The sequence below is a fragment of the Aquarana catesbeiana genome, linkage group LG07, assembly GCF_042186555.1.
Source record: "Aquarana catesbeiana isolate 2022-GZ linkage group LG07, ASM4218655v1, whole genome shotgun sequence".
NCBI classification, from domain to species: Eukaryota; Metazoa; Chordata; class Amphibia; order Anura; family Ranidae; genus Aquarana; species Aquarana catesbeiana.
This window is the reverse complement of record NC_133330.1, coordinates 137,693,740-137,713,687: the sequence shown is the minus strand read 5'-3', so window position 1 is coordinate 137,713,687 and position 19,948 is coordinate 137,693,740. Positions and strand designations below refer to the sequence as shown.

Below are 19,948 nucleotides of genomic sequence, written 5' to 3'. Positions count from 1 at the left end.
AAGCATTGCAGTTGCAATCAGTGGATCATAGGTGCAATGCTCAGGCTACCACAGACTCTTCCTCCAGCTCAGGTCCATACTGAGGTATGGACCTTCAGCTATGGAGCTGGAGGAAGGACTACAAGTGCAGTAACATTACCACACTTGGGCACCATTTAGAACTACAGTTCCTCTGCTGCAGTTTTTTTATTCACAATTCTCTGTGAAAGAATGACATGGCTGTACGGACAGAGCTACACATAGTCACTTCAAATTTGACAACAGTTGGCTGGGAAAAGAGCTCCCCAAATTTTGTAAATGGGAGACTGGTTTGAGGGTGGGGGCTGTGGACTCTGTGTTTCATGTCATACCCTAAATAAGAGTGTAACATAAAACATGGTCAGAAAGGTAGTTAGATTGTGCTCCCTGTCCTTGCAATTGAGAAGAGAAGGTAAAATGCAGTCGAGAACATGGTTCTACATGCTAATTGGCAGCACAGCTTACCCAGAGCAAAATAGAGTTACTAATGTATTATCACAGCAACATTTTATTACTCGTCAACCATGATTACTAAGAAAGAGCAACCATAATGTACATGTCAGCCTTGGATTTTTTTGTTCAGTTGTGTCACATCTTTCAAGCCAATTTATGTGTATGCAACAGCTTTTTTTTTTTTTTTTTTTGGGGTAAAAGTGTACCTATGTGGTTTAAGCCTTGCCTTTAGTGCTAACTCACTAATTCTCTTACAGTCAGTATTAAAACTTATATATTTCAACATGAATCTGGTATACAGTAGGGATGAGCCGAACACCCCCCGGTTCGGTTTGCACCAGAACATACCCAACAGGCAAAAAATTCAGCAGAACACGCGAACACCCTTAAAGTCTATGGGACACGAACATGAATAATCAAAAGTGCTAATTTTAAAGGCTTATATGCAAGTTATTGTCATACAAAGTGTTTGGGGACCAGGGTCCTGCCCCAGGGGACTTGTATCAATGCAAAAAAAAATAAAAAAAACAGCAGTTTTTTCGGGAGCAGTGATTTTTTTAATCCTTAAAGTGAAACAATAAAAATGAAATATTCCTTTAAATATCATGCCTGGAGGGTGTCTATAGTATACCTGTAAAGTGGCGCATTTTCCCATGTTTAGAACAGTACCACAGCAAAATGACATTTCTAAAGGAAAAATTGTCATTTAAAACTGATCGCGGCTGTAATGAATTGTCTGGTCTCAGCAATATACATGAAACTCATTGAAAAAAAGAGCATGGGATCCCTCCCAGTCCATTGACTATTAAGGGGAACCCCAAACCAAAATTTTTTTAAAAATTGCGTGGGGGTCCCCCTAAAATTCATACCAGGCCCTTTGGGTCTGATATGGAAATTAAGGGGAACCCTGCACCAAAATAAAAAAAATGGTGTAGGGGTCCCCCCCCAAAATCCATACCAGACCCTTATCCGAACACGCAACCTGGCAAGCCGCAGGAAAAGAGGGGGACGAGAGAGCGCCCCCCCCCCCCCCCGAACCGTACCAGGCCACATGCCCTCACCATTTCACAAAAAAGTGTCAAAATGTTAAAAACGACAAGACACAGCTTGGGACAAGTCCTTTATTTAAAAATAAAAATGTCCCACAATGTCCATTCTCTTTTTTAATAAAGGACTTGTCCCAAGCTGTATCTTGTCATTTTTAGCATTTTGACACTTTTTTTTTTTAAAAAAAATTTGTACCCTGATACCATTTCACATGTGGGGTGGGATCTGGGGGTCCCTTGTTAAAGGGGGCTTCCAGATTCCGATAAGCCCCCCTGCCCGCAGACCCCCACAACCACCGGGCAAGGGTTGTAGGGATGAGGCCCTTGTCCCCATCAACATGGGGACAAGGTGCTTTGGGGGCTACCCCAAAGCACCCTCCCCGTGTTGAGGGCATGTGGCCTGGTACGGTTCTGAAGGGGGGGCGCTCTCTCATTCCCCCCTCTTTTCCTGCGGCCTGCCAGGTTGCGTGGTCAGATAAGGGTCTGGTATGGATTTTGGGGGGGACCCCCTACACCATTTTTTTTTTAAATTTGGTGCAGGGTTCCACTTAATTTCCATATCAGACCCGAAGGGCCTGGTATGGATTTTAGGGGGACCCTCACGCAATTTTTTTTTTTTTTTTTTTTTTAATTTTGGTTCGGGGCTCCCCTTATAGCAGACCCTGAGGGCCTGGTAATGGACTGGGGGGTTCCCATGCTCTTTTTTTCAATGAGTTTTATCTATATTGTCCAGACCCGACAATTTATTACAGCCGCAATCAGTTTTATATGACAATTTTTCCTTTAGAAATGCCATTTTGCTGTGGTACTGTTCTAAACACGGGAAAATGCGGCACTTTAAAGGCATACTATAGACACCCCCCAGATACGATATTTAACCACATGCTGACCGGGCCATAGCTGAAAGACGGCTACAGTGTGGTCGGCTTATTCTGGGAGGGCGTCCATGGCACCTGGAAATATCCGTGACCGCCGGGTCCAGAAGACCCGGCGCATCACGGATCACGATAAATGGCCGCTAATGACGGCCGTTTACCATGTGATCGCTCTGTCAAATGATGGAGTGATCACAGCAACAAACCGGCGTCATGTCCGGTTCCTCTCTCCTCTCTCTGTACCGATCGGTACAGTGTGAGAGGAGAGGGGGAGAGATCGTTTGCAGCAGCGCTGTGGGCTGGATGTATAGTGCCCACAGCGCTGCTCAGTGCCCATTCCAGCCACATCCATACCCTGCAATACTCTACCAATATACTCTGCAATACTCTGCCAAAATACTCTGCAATACTCATCCATCCATCCATACTCTGCAATACTCATCCATCCATAGTCTGTAATACCCATCCATCCATACTCTGCAATACTCATTCAGCAATACTCATCCATTCATCCATAGTCTGCAATACTCTTCCATCCATACTCTGCAATACTCATCCATCCATCCATACTCTGCAATACTCATCCATCCATCCATACTCTGCAATACTCATCCATCCATACTCTGCAATACTCATCCATCCATACTCAGCAATACTCATCCATTCATCCATAGTCTGCAATACTCATCCATCCATACTCAGCAATACTCATCCATCCATCCATACTCTGCAATACGCATCCATCCATCCATACTCTGCAATACGCATCCATCCATCCATACTCTGCAATACGCATCCATCCATCCATACTCTGCAATACGCATCCATCCATCCATACTCTGCAATACTCATCCATCCATACTCTGCAATACTCATCAATCCATACTCAGCAATACCCAGCTATACTCAGCCATACCCAGTCATCCCACCCATACTCAGCCATCCCATCCATGCCACATCAGTTTGCATCTATGCTACTACAGTGCTTCAAAGTGTAATTAGACTTGAAATTTATGCCCCTAGAACGCCACGCTGTGTAAAAGTCTCACGCATGTGGTATTGCCATACTCAGGAGGAGTAGCAGAATGTATTTTGGGGTGTAATTTGTGGTATGCATATGCTGTGTGTGAGAAATAACCTGATAATATGACAAATTTTGTGAAAAAAATAAAAAATAAAAAAAAACTTGATTTTGCAAAGAATTGTGGGAAAACATTACAACTTCAAAAACCTCACCATACCTCTTTTTAAATACCTTGGAATGTCTACTTTCCAAACAGGGGTCATTTGGGGGGTATTTGTACTTTCCTGGCATGTTAGGGTCTCAAGAAATGAGGCCGTCAGTACTTCAGGTGTGATCAATTTTCAGAGATTGGCACCATAGCTTGTGGACTCTATAACTTTCTCACCGACCAAATAATATACACCAATTTTGATTATTTTTACCAAGGATATGTAGCATTATAAATTTTGGCCAAAATACATGAAGAAAAATTACTAATTTTCTAAATTTTAACAGAAACAAAGAATTTTTTTTTTTTTTTTATTTACAGAATTTTCAGTATTTTTTTATTTTTAGCGCAAAAAATAAAAAACCCAGTGGTGATTAAATACCACCAAAAGAAAGCTCTATTTGTGTGAAAAAAAAGGACAAAAATGTCATATGGGTACAGTGTTACATGACTGAGTAATTGTCATTCAAAGTGTGAGAGCACCGAAAGCTGAAAATTGGTCTGGTTAGGAAGGGGGTTTAACCCCTTCCCGCCGAGCGTACGCAGATGTGCGTACTCGGCTTTCCGGGGTTATACCGGGATGATGCCCGCAGCTGCCGTTGTTTAGAGCGGGCGATCAGCTATCCGAGTATAACAACTGATGCGGCTAAAAGCCGCTCGGCTGTTAAACTGGGGGAGCGGGAGGGGACGTCCCCCCCTCCCGCCACCTCCCGCCGCTCTTACCGGGCCTCCCGTGCGATCGGGATGCCCGGTGACCAATCGGCTGCCTCCGGCGGCTGGGGGCGGGCTGGAACGAAGCCGTGCGCGGCTTTGTTCCAGCCTTCCAATTGTAAACGCCGAAGCGACGTCATGACGTCACTTCCCGTTTACTCGGCTGCCAATGGCACCGGTTTTTTAAAAATACACAGTATTCAGAATCGCTATTTTCGCAGATCTGAATACTTTGAAGTGCAAAGGAGGGATCGGGGGTCTTTTAGACCCCCGATCCCTCCATAAAGAGTACCTGTCACCACCTGTTACTGTCACAAGGGATGTTTACATTCCTTGTGACAGTAATAAAAGTCATCAAAAAATTTTTTTTTTTAAACACAACAAAATAAATAAGAAGAAAAATTTTTTTTAAAGCGCCCCCGTCCCCGCGAGCTCACGCAGCAAAGAAAACGCATACGGAAGTCGCGCCCGCATATGTAAACGGTGTTCAAATCACACATGTGGTGTATCGCCGCGATCGTCAGAGCGAGAATAATAATTCTAGCACTAGACCTCCTCTGTAACTTTAACCTGGTAACCGTAAAAAAAATTTAAATCGTTGCCTATGGAAATTCTTAGGTACCGTAGTTGGTCGCCAATCCGCGAGTGCGTGCAATTATAAAGCGTGACATGTTTGGTGTCTATTTACTGGGCATAACATCATCTTTCACATTATACAAAAAAATTGGGGTAACTTTACTGTTTGGATTTTTTAAAATTCATGAAAGTGTCCCTTTTCCAAAAATTCGCGTTTAAAACACTGCTGCACAAATAAAGTGTGACATAAAGTATTGCAACTATCACCATTTTATTCTCTAGATTCTCTGCTAAAAAAATATATATAATGTTTGGGGGTTCTAAGTAATTTTCTAGCAACAAATGCAGATTTTAACTTGTAAACAGCAAATTTCAAAAATAGGCTTAGTCATGAAAGGGTTAAGTGCCCAGTGGTCAAGTGGTTAACCACTTCAGCCCCGGAAGGATTTACCCCCTTCGCGACCAGAGCACTTTTTACAATTTGGCACTGCGTCACTTTAACTGCTAATTGCGCGGTCATGCAATGCTGTACCCAAACAAAATTTGCGCCCTTTTCTTTCCACAATTAGAGCTTTCTTTTGACGGTATTTGATCACCTCTGTGGTTTTTATTTTTTGCACTATAAATGGAAAAAGACCAAAAATTTTGAAAAAAATGATCTTTTCAACTTTTTGTTATAAAAAAATCCAATAAACTCAATTTTAGTCATACATTTAGGCCAAAATGTATTCGGCCACATGTCTTTGGTAAAATAAATGTCAATAAGCATATATTTATTGGTTTGCGCAAAAGTTATAGCGTCTACAAACTAGGGTACATTTTCTGGAATTTACACAGCTTTTAGTTTATGACTGCCTATGTCATTTCTTGAGGTGCTAAAATGGCAGGGCAGTACAAAACCCCCCAAATTACCCCATTTTGGAAAGTAGACACCCCAAGGAAATTGCTGAGAGGCATGTTGAGCCTATTGAATATTATTTTTTTTTGTCCCAAGTGATGTAATGACAAAAAAAAAAAAAAATCCAAAAAGTTGTCACTAAATAATATATTGCTCACACAGGCCATGGGCATATGTGGAATTGCACCCCAAAATACATTTAGCTGATTCTCCTGAGTATGGAGATACCACATGTGTGGGACTTTTTGGGAGCCTAGCCACGTACGGGGCCCCGAAACCAAGCACCGCCTTCAGGGTTTCTAAGGGCGTAAATTTTTGATTTCACTCCTCACTACCTATCACAGTTTTGAAGGCCTTAAAATGCCAAGATGGCACACCCCCCCCCCCCTAAATGACCCCATTTTGGAAAGTAGACGCCCCAAGCTATTTGCTGAGAGGCATGTTGAGTCCATGGAATATTTTATATTTTGCCACAAGTTGCAGGAAAATGACAAACTTTTTTTTTGCACAAAGTTGTCACCAAATGATATATTGCTCACACAGGCCATGGGCATATGTGGAATTGCACCCCAAAATACATTCTGCTGATTCTCCTGAGTAAGAGGATATCACATGTGTGACTTTTTGGGAGCCTAGCTGCATACGGGGCCCCGAAAACCAATCACCGCCTTCAGGATTTCTAAGGGCGTAAATTTTTGATTCACTTCTCACTACCTATCACAGTTTCGAAAATACTCACTATACCTCTCAGCAAATAGCTTGGGGTGTCTACTTTCTAAAATAGGGTCATTTGGGGGGGTTTTATGCCACGTGGGCATTCCATGGCCTCTGAAACTGTGAAAGGCAGTGAAGAGTGAAATCAAATATTTACGCCCTTAGAAAGCCTGAAGGCGGTGCTTGGTTTTCAGGGTCCCGTACGCGGCTAGGCTCCCAAAAAGTCTCACACGTGGTATGCCCGTAGTCAGGAGAGGCAACAGAATGTGTTTTGGGGTGTAATTTCACATATTCCCATGGCATGTTTGGGCAATATATCATTTAGTGACAACTCTGTGCAAAAAAAAAAAAAAAATTTGTCTTTTTCCCACAACTTGTGTTACAATATAAAATATTCCATTTTACTCGACATGCCTCTCAGCAAATAGCTTGGGGTGTCTACTTTCCAAAATGGGGTTTTGAACTGTCCTGGCATTTTATGCACAACATTTAGAAGATTATGTCACACATCACCCACTCTTCTAACCACTTGAAGACAAAGCCCTTTCTGACACTTTCTGTTTACATGAAAAAAAATGTTTTTTGCAAGAAAATTACTTTGAACCCCCAAACATTATATATTTTTTTAAAGCAAATGCCCTAGAAATTAAAATGGTGGGTGTTTCTTTTTTTTTCCACACAGTATTTGCGCAGCGATTTTTTTAAACGCATTTTTTTGGGAAAAAACACACTTTTTTAAATTTTAATGCACTAAAACACACTAAATTGCTCAAATGTTTGATGAAATGAAAAAGATGATCTAGGCTGAGTACATGGATACCAAACATGACATGCTTTAAAATTGCGCACAAACGTGCAGTGGCAACAAACTAAATACATTTTTAAAAGCCTTTACAGGTTACCACTTTAGATTTACAGAGGATGTCTACTGCTAAAATTATTGCCCTCGATCTGACCTTCGCGGTGATACCTCACATGCATGGTGCAATTGCTGTTTACATTTGACGCCAGACCGACGCTTGCGTTCGCTTTTGCTCGAGAGCAGGGGGGGACAGGGGTGCTTTTTTTTATTTTTTTGCTTTTTTATCTTATTTTTAAACTGTTCCTTTCATTTTTTTTTTTTTATCATTTTTATTGTTATCTCAGGGAATGTAATTATCCCCTATGATAGCAATAGGTAGTGACAGGTACTCTTTTTTTGAAAAAATTGGGGTCTATTAGACCCTAGATCTCTCCTCTGCCCTCAAAGCAGCTGACCACACCAAGATCGGTGTAATAAAATGCTTTCCCAATTTCCCAATGGCGCTGTTTACATCCGGCAAAATCATGAAATGCTCGTAGCTTCTGGTTTCTTAGGCCATAGAGATGTTTGGAGCCATTCTGGTCTCTGATCAGCTCTATGGTCAGCTGGCTGAATCACCGGCTGCATTCTCAGGTTCCCTGTTGGGACAGGAGAGCCAGAGAAAAACATGGAAGATGGTGGGGGGGCATTCTCTCCCACTGCTTGTAAAAGCAGTCTAGAGGCTAATTAGCCGCTAGGATTGCTTTTACACTAAATCCGACCGCTGGCTGAAAAGAATGATACCAAGATGATACCTAAACCTGCAGGCATCATTCTGGTATAACCACTCAAAGTCCAGCAACATACCAGTACGTTGCTGGTCCTTGTTGGGCATATATTGTAAACTTTTTTCATGCAGCCTGTGGGCTGAACGAAAAAAAAGATATTGATCGGTGGGTATGCCCACCATTAGAATACCTCCCTTCATCCACCCACTTCTAATGATGGGCATACATGCACCGTTTATATATGCCGAAACATGGGGGCATCTGCCCCAAAAGGTAGGAGCAAATCGCTCCTCCACCCCTGCTGCCCCCATGCTTTGGCATATATGCTCTTTTTTTAACTGTTGTGGTGAAATCACCTCCTACAGCGCTGGAGTCACAGCTTTATGTATCGTGGGAGCAAACGCTGTTGCTGTCAAGATAGATAAATCTGCGCTGCAACTGAATGGCGTACCTGCTAAACAAATGATGGTTAACAATAAAACAAAGTAACATTACAGTATAACAGTAAGACTTACCATACCTGCAAAGCAAATCCAAAAAAAAATAGTAAAAAATAAAACATTTAACGCAACCTGTGCCTAAAATATATATATGCCAAAGCATGGGGGCATTCTCCCGCAAAAGGTAGGAGCAAATCGCTCCTCCACCCACTGCTTCCCCCACGCTTCGGCATATATGCTGTAGTATGTAACTGTGGTGGTGAAATCACCTCTGACAGCGCTGGAGTCACGGCTTTATGTATCGTGGGAGCAAACGCTGTTGCTGTCAAGATAAATAAATCCGCTCTGCAGCTAAATGGCGTACCTGAAAACAAAAAAATGCTTAACAATAAAACACAATAAAGTATAAAACAAATTGCATACCTGAAAAGCAAACATGGTAAAACATAATAACAATAAAACATTGCAGAATAGAATACAGTAAAAAAGAGCAGAACAATAGAGAGAGAACAATAAAACGACAACTATTTTTGTTTTTTTGGTTTTTTTGTTACACTTTTTTTTGTAACTATAACTTTTGTAACTGGTACCAGGTTTGGGTCTCTCAAAATGCGATGGCATCTTGGGAGACCCTGTGTTAGTGTGCCTAGTCCGTGCAGTGCTGTACCCTACGCTAATACTCAATTAGTGAATGGTAGCGTTCAAAACATTCACCAATGCAAAGACCAGAATTGTCAGGACAGGAGGGACAATAAAACCGGGTGTCACGCCTATATCCGCGCTTGCTGCAGACACGACATCATCTTTGGGGGGCTCGTTGGGTAGGGGTACTCAGGAGGACATACGGAAAATGCCTCTCATGCAGCCGGCTTACTGCATTTGGTTGGGGAAGGTGAGGTGGAGCACCGTCTGGAAACAGAAGGGCTCTGACAATCTCTTCCTGGAATTTAAGGAAGGATCCAGTCCGTCCTAAAGCTCTGTATAGCACATGAGCATTCAGCAAAGCCAATTGAAATAAATAAACAGACACTTTTTTGTACCAGAGTCTGGCCTTACGGGCAACTAGGTACGGCGTAAGAACGAAAAAGTGTAGCGCTATAATGTGTCAGTCAGCAACACTATAAAATGTGCTGAGTAACATACCCAGAGTGTATCAAATGTTAAGTCCTGCTAGACCTCATAGGAAAAAACAAAAAACCAGTGGGAAATCTAATATTCAAAAGAAAAACACTACTAGTAACATGTCCTATGTATTAAATAGTGTGGATTATATGTGCATCAAAAGGTTAAACCCAAACCCTCAAAACAAAACACAAACATGTAAGGATGGGGATAAGTGATAGATCCTTGACTACCACAGTGAGATGACTAAGATCCTCGGTGATTCTGAGACATACCGCCACCTTCAAAAAAATCCAACCTTAGAATATAAAAGGACACTTATTGACTTGGTAGATACTGGGTCACAACTGGGTATTTTGAACAAAAAAGAAAAACATTTCTTAGTACCAGTGGCACCGCGTATCCCCATTATGTACTATTTGCCGAAAGTGCATAAAAATGCGATACACCCGCCAGGACGCCCGATCATCAGTGGCATTAACTCTATAACTTCTCGGGTAGGGAAATATATCGATTTTTTCCTCCAACCGATAGTTCAAGCTGTCCCTTCTTTTCTGAAGGATACGAGAGACACCATAACGAAATTACAGCAGGTTACAGATACTAAGAACTTAATATTAGCCACTGCGGACGTCACGTCCTTATTTACATGTATACCCCAAACTCAGGGCCTGGAAGCGGTGGAGTTTTTCCTTTCAAGAGAGAGGAACATCCCCTGAACACAGAGAAAATTCATTATGGATTTACTCAAATTTGCCACAGGTGCTAATTATTTTTGGTATAATGACCAGTTTTATCTACAAACAAAGGGAGTAGCCATGGGGGCAAAATTTGCCCCCAGCCTGGCGAATATTTTCATGGCCAAATGGGAGGAGGATGTCGTCTATGCTTTAAACCCCCCAGAGTTAGCTTTGTGGGTGAGGTACATAGACGATATCCTCCTCCTATGGAGGGGCAGTATGGACTCTTTGGATGCATTTATTGCGACTCTGAATAAAAACCAGAGAGGTATCCACTTGACTTATGAAGCCAGTCTGTCCAGAATCCACTTTTTGGATTTAGAGATCATATCCAATAATGGTCGTCTGGATACTAAAACATATTTCAAGGCTATGGACCGGAATGGCTATATTCCGACCGATAGCTGCCATCACAAGGCATGGCTTAAGTCTGTCCCGAGAAGCCAGCTTATGAGAATCAGGAGAAATTGCTCCCACCTCTCTGACTATTTCCTACAGGCAGAGATCTTAAAATCACGTTTCTGTGAAAAGGGATATGACAATTCCCTCATTACCAAGGGGATTCGACAGGTAGCCCTAATAGATCGGGCTTCTCTATTGGTGGCTCAATCAGAAAGACCGAAAAAACACGGAGACTCCAAGCATAAGTGGTCGTTTCTGACAAACTTTTCCACTCAACACAAACAAGTTAAGGACATCATTAAAAAACACTGGAAAATACTGAAAAGTGATACCATTCTGGGCCCTGTATTACCCGAACAGGCAGCCACTAATTTTAGGGGTGCTCCATCAATCAAAGGACAGATCGCACCGAATGTGATAGATCCCCCAAATAGGATATCATTCTTTCACAATATGAAGGGATTTTATCCATGTCGAAGATGCACAGTTTGCAAATGGAATGTCTGTCAAGCACGTAAAATAGAAACATTCAATTCTACTATTACAGGTAAAGAATACAAAATAAAGCAATTCGCTACATGTAAAACTCCATACATTGTATATCTTATCACTTGTCCGTGCAAAAAGCAATATATTGGCCGGACAATACGTAACTTTACCACTAGGGTGAAAGAACACATTTCAGCAATTTAAAAAAGGTAAAACCAACCATAGTGTTCCCAAACACTATGCATTACATCACGACCGCAATCCAGCAGGGACTACTTTTCAGGTCATAGATCGGTTTATACCACATTGGAGAGGGGAATCTAACGTAAGGGGAGTCTCCAGACTCGAAACCTGGTGGATACACCAAATTAAATGCTACGTACCCTATGGTTTAAACATTGAGTGGGACATTAATGCGTTTATTAATCAGTCTTAAGATTCTAGTCATGTCCCTCTTTTCATCCCTTTACGTTAAATCTCCATGATTTTGGTTAACTGTGGTTACTTTATTCTGCATCAGATGTTACTATTCCTATTGGACCGATTCCACACGTCTCCAATATTTTTAGTAGCAATTTTTTCAGCAATGCCCCTTTTTTGTGATTTTTATTATTTTTATTTTTATTTTCATATACATATTGTTCCTCTTTTCCCCTTTTTTTCATTAAATTAGGGTGTATCTGAGATCCACTTTGGGTTGTCAGAAAAGAAGTATATATGTCCTCTTCCTTAGACATATATGGTTTGTTTGGCAAGCATGGAGTGGGTTCCTGCTAGATGGTTTGTTTGGCAAGCATGGAGTGGGTTCCTGCTAGATGGTTTGTTTGGCAAGCATGGAGTGGGTTTCTACTCTATGTGGCTATATACTTCTTTAGATATATTTGTATATTTTTTTTATGTATGTATTTTTTAAAAAAAAAATTTTTATATATATTTTTATTATAATATGCAGTTTTTTAAGATGATTGCACTGCTTTGCTAATACTTGGGAGCAATGGTTGTAAACATGGGTGAACATGTGTGTCTGACTATTATAGTCTCACATCCAAAGTTTCCCTCGATGATTTAATAGTCTGTGCACCTACACTACTCCTATGCCCCAATGATTTTATTCTCCCTGGACATTAAACAGCCCATCGGATTTGTGTCAGGCGATCCTGGTTGATACAGGGAATAATATGAGTGGCTAACATAGTGAAGAAGTGTTTCCGATGGGTGCCTGTTTATAACACTACGCCTTGATGCACTGAAGTGGGAAGGACCCTTGGTTCTTGCGCTGTTGCGCCTGCGCGATAGGCGGTGTTCCTAGCTGTATGCACTTTCCGAAAAATGAGAGGGTACGACTGACGCGTGACGTTACCGCGTAAATACGCGATGACGCACATACCCAGAAATACCAGCTAACTAGGATGAATAGTTTGCGTTCCGCGTCACCACGTTGTGACGCTCGGACGTGGTAATCACATGTCCTCACCGCCCAATTACAATTGGTTGGACAGGAGATTCAAACTGAGGCTTGGTTTGGAGCTGGCATTCACCCTGGGATAGGCTAACTGGGCAGTCAGCTGACTAAGAATACCCTCACATGACATAAACCCGGAAGTCACGCCGCACAGGTGTCCCCGATGTAAATTTAAGTACTTTTAAATAAATAGCGCAGCAGATGAGAGGTTAGCTGTACCCCAGTTGATGTCTTTTCAGACGAAACGCGTCGGGTGTAGGACGCTACCTTAAACCATCTGTCTACTGCGCTAAACACATCTTTATACGTCTGTATGAACTTTGCTTTTATTCGATTTTTTTTGTTGGAATTTTTTATACAATAAATTTCCTGATAATCCGGATGTGGAGCCTTCTTTCTCCTATTTTCCCCGTCTCAAATTGCCTGAGACCCAAGTGATTGTTGGAGGACGAATCGGGGGGACCGCTCGGGATTGGAGACCTTCCCAGGATCTTTCTGTTGTGGACCAGGAACAGCTGTTGCCTTACCGTGCTTTACGGTTCAAGCTCGTATGACTCACTGCCAACGGCCTGTGAGTCCACCACGTCCAGTAAGGGCATTTTATGTTACTCTTGTACCTGGCTGAATATTGGAAGAATCTATCGGAGATAAGAATGGATGCTACTATGAGTTTTATGTCTATGCTCCAGGATTTCTCTGCTTGATTAAACGAACTGACCAAAACCCCAAGGATCTATCACTTATCCCCATCCTTACATGTTTGTGTTTTGTTTTGAGGGTTTGGGTTTAACCTTTTGATGCACATATAATCCACACTGTTTAATACATAGGACATGTTACTAGTAGTGTTTTTCTTTTGAATATTAGATTTCCCACTGGTTTTTTGTTTTTTCCTATGAGGTCTAGCAGGACTTAACATTTGATACACTCTGGGTATGTTACTCAGCACATTTTATAGTGTTGCTGACTGACACATTATAGCGCTACACTTTTTCGTTCTTACATTTATTTTCACAATTAGTCTAATTGGTGGTGTTGGCTGCTTGTTTTCTTATTTGCTTGTTTGGTTGGCGCAGCAGATTTTCTCTTATTTTAACTAGGTACGGCGCCAACTCGTCATTGAGGTTTACCCCTCCCATGTTAAGGTTATATTCGTGGACACAGAGGGGTTTCTCCACAACACCAGTCGCTATAGTCATTTGGACCGTCGTGTCTGCATGAAGGGAGGTAAGAACGAAAACATTCTTATTATCCCTCCACTTCATAGCAAGCAAGTTATTACACTTGAAGCAGGCTCTCTCCCCCAGCCTAAGACGGAAATCTACAAGCCGCTGGGGAAAGCCCTGGCAATTAGGTCGCACGGTGCCACATGCTCCAATCTGTTGATCAAAAAGGTGACCAAAAAGTGGCATGCTAGTGTAATAATTGTCCACATACAAGTGGTACCCCTTCTGAATAAGTGTGACACCAAGTCCCACACAATCTTGCCAGCGCTTCCTATGTAGTCGGGGCAGTTTCTCGGCTCTACGTGACTATCTTTGCCCTCGTAAACCATAAAACTACATGTATAGCCTGTGGCCCTGTCACAGAGCTTATACATCTTGACCCCATATCTGGCACGCTTGCCGGGAAGGTACTGTTTGAATGACAAGCAGCCAGAAAACTTAATCAGGGACTCATCAATGCAGACAACTTGATGGGGAGTAAACAAGTCTGTAAAACGTTAGTTGAAGTGGTTTACGAGGGGCCGAATTTTGTAGAGCCAATCGTATTCAGGGTCTCCACGAGGACGACAGAGTTCATTGTTGTTGAAGTGCATGAACCGCAAAATCTGCTCGTATCGTGCCCTGGTCATGGAGGCAGAGAACAAGGGCATATGGTGAATTGGGTCAGTGGACCAATATGACCGCAACTCACGCTTTTTAGTTATGCCCATGTTGAGGGAAAGGGCCAGAAAGATCTTAAATTTGGAAACCGTAATTGGTTTCCAATCTCTGGCAAGGGAGGACTGGGGAATAGTGGCGATGTGTTGACCAGCATACAAATTGCTTTTGTCCACAATAGATCTATAGAGATCTTCGTTGAAAAACAGCGAATAAAAAAAAAAAGTGACATAAAATAAACTGTTTCCACCTGAATGCTGGGTTGGCCAGTGAATGGGGGAAGTACGGGTGCTGCAGAAGTGGTGGGTTCCCAATTAGGATTGGCGAATGCAGCAGGAAGGACACTATGGGCACGACGGGCCTGTGTTCGTCTTCTTCTTGGTGGTAGCGGGACACTACTTGTGCTTGCCACCTCACCAGCTTGAACTGCACTTATGGGACTCGCCACGTCACCAAGTGTTACTGCAGTGCTGGATGTACGACCAGGGTGTACTAGGCCGCTGGTGCTTGCCAGTTCACCACAACGAATAGCGGCGCTAGTACTGCTCTGCTCCATACGAGGGACCTGCGATTCTTGCACCTCAACAACAGCAGAAGAAGATCGGGGTCTGGTACGCCTGACCTTGGCAGGGACCTCAACTCCATTGTCAGAGCTATCTGTCATGGAGCCGCTGTCCTCTACAGGATCGTATTCTGAGCCTGAGTCTGACAGATGAGTGACTTCCTCTTCACTATCTGTCATGCTCAGAAACGTGTAGGCCTCTTCACTAGTGTACCTTCGATTTGCCATTTTGGGCTCTAAATTTAGTGGTACACTAGTGAGACTCACAGGCAAAAAAGCTCCTGACTGTTAGCAACTGTATCAAAACGCTACCAACAAAAACTGTTAACGATCACAGGGATCAGGCCTGACTCTGTGAACGCTGCAGTTATGTGTGTTTAGTGTTTTGTAAGTGACAGTGATCGAGCGATACTGCACTTGGGTGGGCTGGGCTGGGCCGAGGGGCAAAACGCAGGTGCTAGCAGGTATCTGGGCTGATCCTGCTAACACTCCATTTTTGGGAACCCTAAACTGCTGGGGACGCTAGTATAGATCTGAGCAGATCAGATATTGATATGTTCAGATACTATACCACTAAGGGAGGTGTATTCTGCGTACGTGGGTGTTAGCGGTACTGGCGCTAACCTGACGCTGCCTGGGGCGATGCAGACCTTATCTGACCCTAAAACTTAACTTATATCACCACTGGGTGATCAGGGGGTTAAACCTTTATTAGGTAATAAATGGAGGGTGCCCTGAAACTATAAAAAATTAACTAACCAGCATCACCCGTAACACTTATATGGTGATCACTGGTGAAAGGGTTAACTAGGGGGCAATCAGGGGGTTAAAACCTTTATTAGGTAGTATATGGGGGTCCCTGACGCTATAAAAAGCTGACAGCGAACCTATATACTTAACTCCCTAACTAGTGTCACCTGTGACACTAATACAGCGATCAGAAAAATGATCACTTAGTGACACTGGCGACAGGGGGTGATCAAGGGGTTAACCTTTATTAGGGGAGGTTAGGGGGGTATCCTAGACCTAAAGGGGGCTACCACTAACTGCCCTACCACTTATAACTGTCACAAACTGACACCAATGCAATAATCAGAAAAAAAAAATTGCTATTGGTGTCACTGTGACAGGGGGTACAGGGGGGTGTTCGGGGGATGATTGGGGGTGAAATGTGTGCCTAGTGTGTTCTACTGTTTGTGTAGTGTTGGTGCAACTCACATCGATGTCTTCTCTCATCGGCACCGGAACGAAAAGACCGGCTCGAGGAGAGATGACATCACTTCCTCTGCCGCTGTTTACATTTCAGAGGCAGAGGAAGAATGTCGTTGGCTGGGAGCGATCGCAAGGGGCTGGCCACGAATGGATGGCCTCCCCCTCACCTCTGATCGTTTAGGGACCGATCGGACCCCCCACCCGCGGGAGGCAAGTAATGTACCCATACGTTACTTTGCCCGTGCCATTCTGCCGCAGTATATCTGCGTGAGGCGGTTGGCAAGTGGTTAAAGGAATATTTCGTTTTTATTGTTTCACTTTAAGCATTAAAAAAATCACTGCTCCTGAAAAAACGGGCGTTTTTAAAAAAAAAATTTGCATGGATACATGTCCCCTGGGGCAGGACCCAGGTCCCCAAACACTTTTTATGGCAAATAACTTGCATATAAGCCTTTAAAATGAGCACTTTTGATTTTTCATGTTAGTGACTTTAATGGTGTTTCGAATTTGCCCCGAACACCGCATATTGTCCGGTGTTCGCAGAGCATCCTAACAACCAAAGTTCGGCCCGAACTTATGCTCGGCCCGAACCGTTCACCCTACCCTAGTATACAGTGGATATAAAAAGTCTACACACCTCTTTTAAAATGTCAGGTTTCTGTGATGTAAAAAAAAAAGGGAGACAAAGATAAATAATTTCAGAATAAAAATAAATAAAATAGTGTGGTTGCATAAGTGTGCACACCCTCTTATAACTAGGAATGTACTGTAGCGGTGTTCAGAATTAAGCAATCACGCTCAAACTCATGTTAAATGGAGTCAGTACACACCTGCCATAATTTAAAGTGCCTCTGATTAACCCCAAATAAATTTCAGCCGTTCTAGTAGGTCTTTCCTGACATTTTCTTAGTCATATCCTACAGCAAAAGCCATGGTCTGCAGAGAGTTCCAAAGCATCAGAGGGATCTCTTTGTTAAAATGTATCAGTCAGGAGAAGGGTACAAAAGAATTTCCAAGGCATTAGATATACCATAGAACACAGTAAAGACAGTCATCAAGTGGAGAAAATATGGCACAACAGTGACATTACCAAGAGCTTGACATTGATGAAAAGACGAGAAGAAAAACGGTCAGGGAGGCTGCCAAGAGGCCTACAGCAATATAAAAGGAGCTGCAGGAATATCTGGCAAGTACTGGCTGTGTGGTACATGTGGCAACAATCTCCCGTATTCTTCATATGTCTGGGCTATGGGGTAGTATGGCAAGACGGAAGCCTTTTCTTATGAAGAAAAACATGCAAGCCCGGCTAAATTTTGCAAAAAAACATCAGAAATCTCCCAAAAGCATGTGGGAAAATGTGTTATGGTCTGATGAAACCAAGGTTGAACTTTTTGGCCATAATTCCAAAAGATATGTTTGTCACAAAAACAACACTGCATATCACCAAAAGAACACCATACCCACAGTGAAGCATGGTGGTGGCAGCATCATGCTTTGGGGCTGTTTTTCTTCAGCCGGAACAGGGGCCTTAGTCAAGATAGAGGGAATTATGAACAGTTCCAAATACCAGTCAATATTGGCACAAAACCTTCAGGCTTCTGCTAGAAAGTTGAACATGAAGAGGAACTTCATCTTTCAGCATGACAACGACTCAAAGCATACATCCAAATCAACAAAGGAATGGCTTCCCCAGAAGAAGATTAAAGTTTTGGAATGGCCCAGCCAGAGCCCAGACCTGAATCCCATTGAAAATCTGTGGGGTGATCTGAAGAGGGCTGTGCTCAGGAAATGCCCTCACAATCTGACGGATTTGGAGTGTTTTTGCAAAGAATGGGCAAATCTTGCCAAGACAAGATGTGCCATGCTCATAGTCTCTTACCCAAAAGGACTGAGTGCTGTAATATAACCAAAAGGTGCTTCAACAAAGTAATAGTTTAGGGGAATGCAACCATATTATAATTTTTTTTTTTATTTATACTTCCCTCCACCTAAAAGATTTCAGTTTGTAGTTCAACTGAGTTGTACAGTTTATAGGTCTCATTAAAGGTGGAAAAAGTTCTGAAATTTTTTATCTTTGTGTCATTTTTTTACATCACAGAAACCTGACATTTTATCAGGGGTGTGTAGACTTTTTATATCCACTGTACATAAAACAAATTTACAGTGTTTCTCTTCCAAAGTTCCAATACATAACATTATAATTCCATTATATAACATTATAGGTCCTATTTCCACAGACACACCACTTGACATAGTTACATAGTAGGTGAGGTTGAAAGAAGACTCAAGTCCATTAAGTACAACCTATGTGTGTGATTATAGGTCAGTATTACATTGTATATCCCTGTATGTTGAGATCGTTCAGGTGCTTATCTAATAGTTTTTTGAAACTATCGACGTCCCCCGCTGAAACCACCGCCTGCGGAAGGGAATTCCACATCCTTGCTGCTCTTGCAGTAAAGAACCCTCTACGCAGTTTAAGGGTAAACCTCTTTTCTTCTAATGTTAGTGAGTGGCCACGTGTCTTGTTAAACTTCCTTTCACAAAAAAGTTTTATCCCTATTTTTGGCTCACCAGTATGGTATTTGTACATTTAAATCATATCCCTTCTCAAGTATCTCTTCTCCAGAGAGAAGTTCAGCGCTCGCAACATTTCTTCATAACTTATATCCACCAGACCATTTATTGGCTTTGTTGCCCTTCTGTGTACTCACTCCATTTCCAGTACATCCTTCCTGAGGACTGGTGCCCAGAACTGGACAGCATACTCCAGGTGAGGCCGAACCAGAGTCTTGTAGATTGGGAGAATTATCGCTTTATCCCTGGAGTTAATCCCCTTTTTAATGCATGCCAACATTCTGTTTGCTTTGTTAGCAGCAGCTTGGGATTGCATGCTATTGCTGAGCCTATCATCTACTAGGACCCCCAGGTCCTTTTCCATCCTAGATTCCCCCAGAGGTTCACCCCCTATTGAGTAGATTGCATTCATATTTTTGCCACCCAAATGCATTATTGTACGTTTTTCTACATTAAACCTCATTTGCCATGTAGTTGCCCACCCCATTAATTTGTTCAGCTCTTCTTGCAAGATTTCCATATCCTGCGGTGAAGTTATTGCCCTGCTTAGCTTCGTGTCATCCGCAAATACAGAGATTGAGCTGTTTTCCCCATCCACCAGGTCGTTTATGAACAAATTAAACAAGACTGGTCCCATTACAGAACCCTGGGGAACCCCACTTCCACCCCTGACCATTCAGAGTATTCCCCATTTATCTCCACCCTCTAAACTCGCCCTTGTAGCCAGTTTTCAATCCATGTACTCACCATATGGTCCATGCCAACGGACCTTACTTTGTACAGTAAACGTTTATGGGGAACTGTGTCAAATGTTTTCCCAAAATCCAGATACACCATGTCTACGGGCCTTCCTTTATCTAGATGGCAGCTCACCTCCTCATAGAAGGCTAATAGATTGGTTTGGCAAGAACGATTCTTCATGAATCCATGCTGATTATTGCTAATGATACCATTTTCATTACTAAAA

General features: G+C 42.5%; 1 protein-coding gene across 6 annotated transcripts in view; it reads left to right on the top strand.

Annotated features, from left to right (window-relative positions):
- IFT56 (intraflagellar transport 56) overlaps nucleotides 1-19,948 on the top strand; it is a 1,103,321-nt gene that overhangs the window by 895,411 nt on the left and 187,962 nt on the right. Inside the window, exon 14 of one of the 6 annotated variants that reach the window (XR_012235287.1) lies at nucleotides 13,848-13,974. The exons of the other annotated variants lie outside the window; for them this stretch is intronic. The gene's annotated coding sequence lies outside the window, so the exon portion shown is untranslated. The remainder of the gene's footprint in view (nucleotides 1-13,847; nucleotides 13,975-19,948) is intronic. 6 annotated transcript variants of the gene reach the window in all.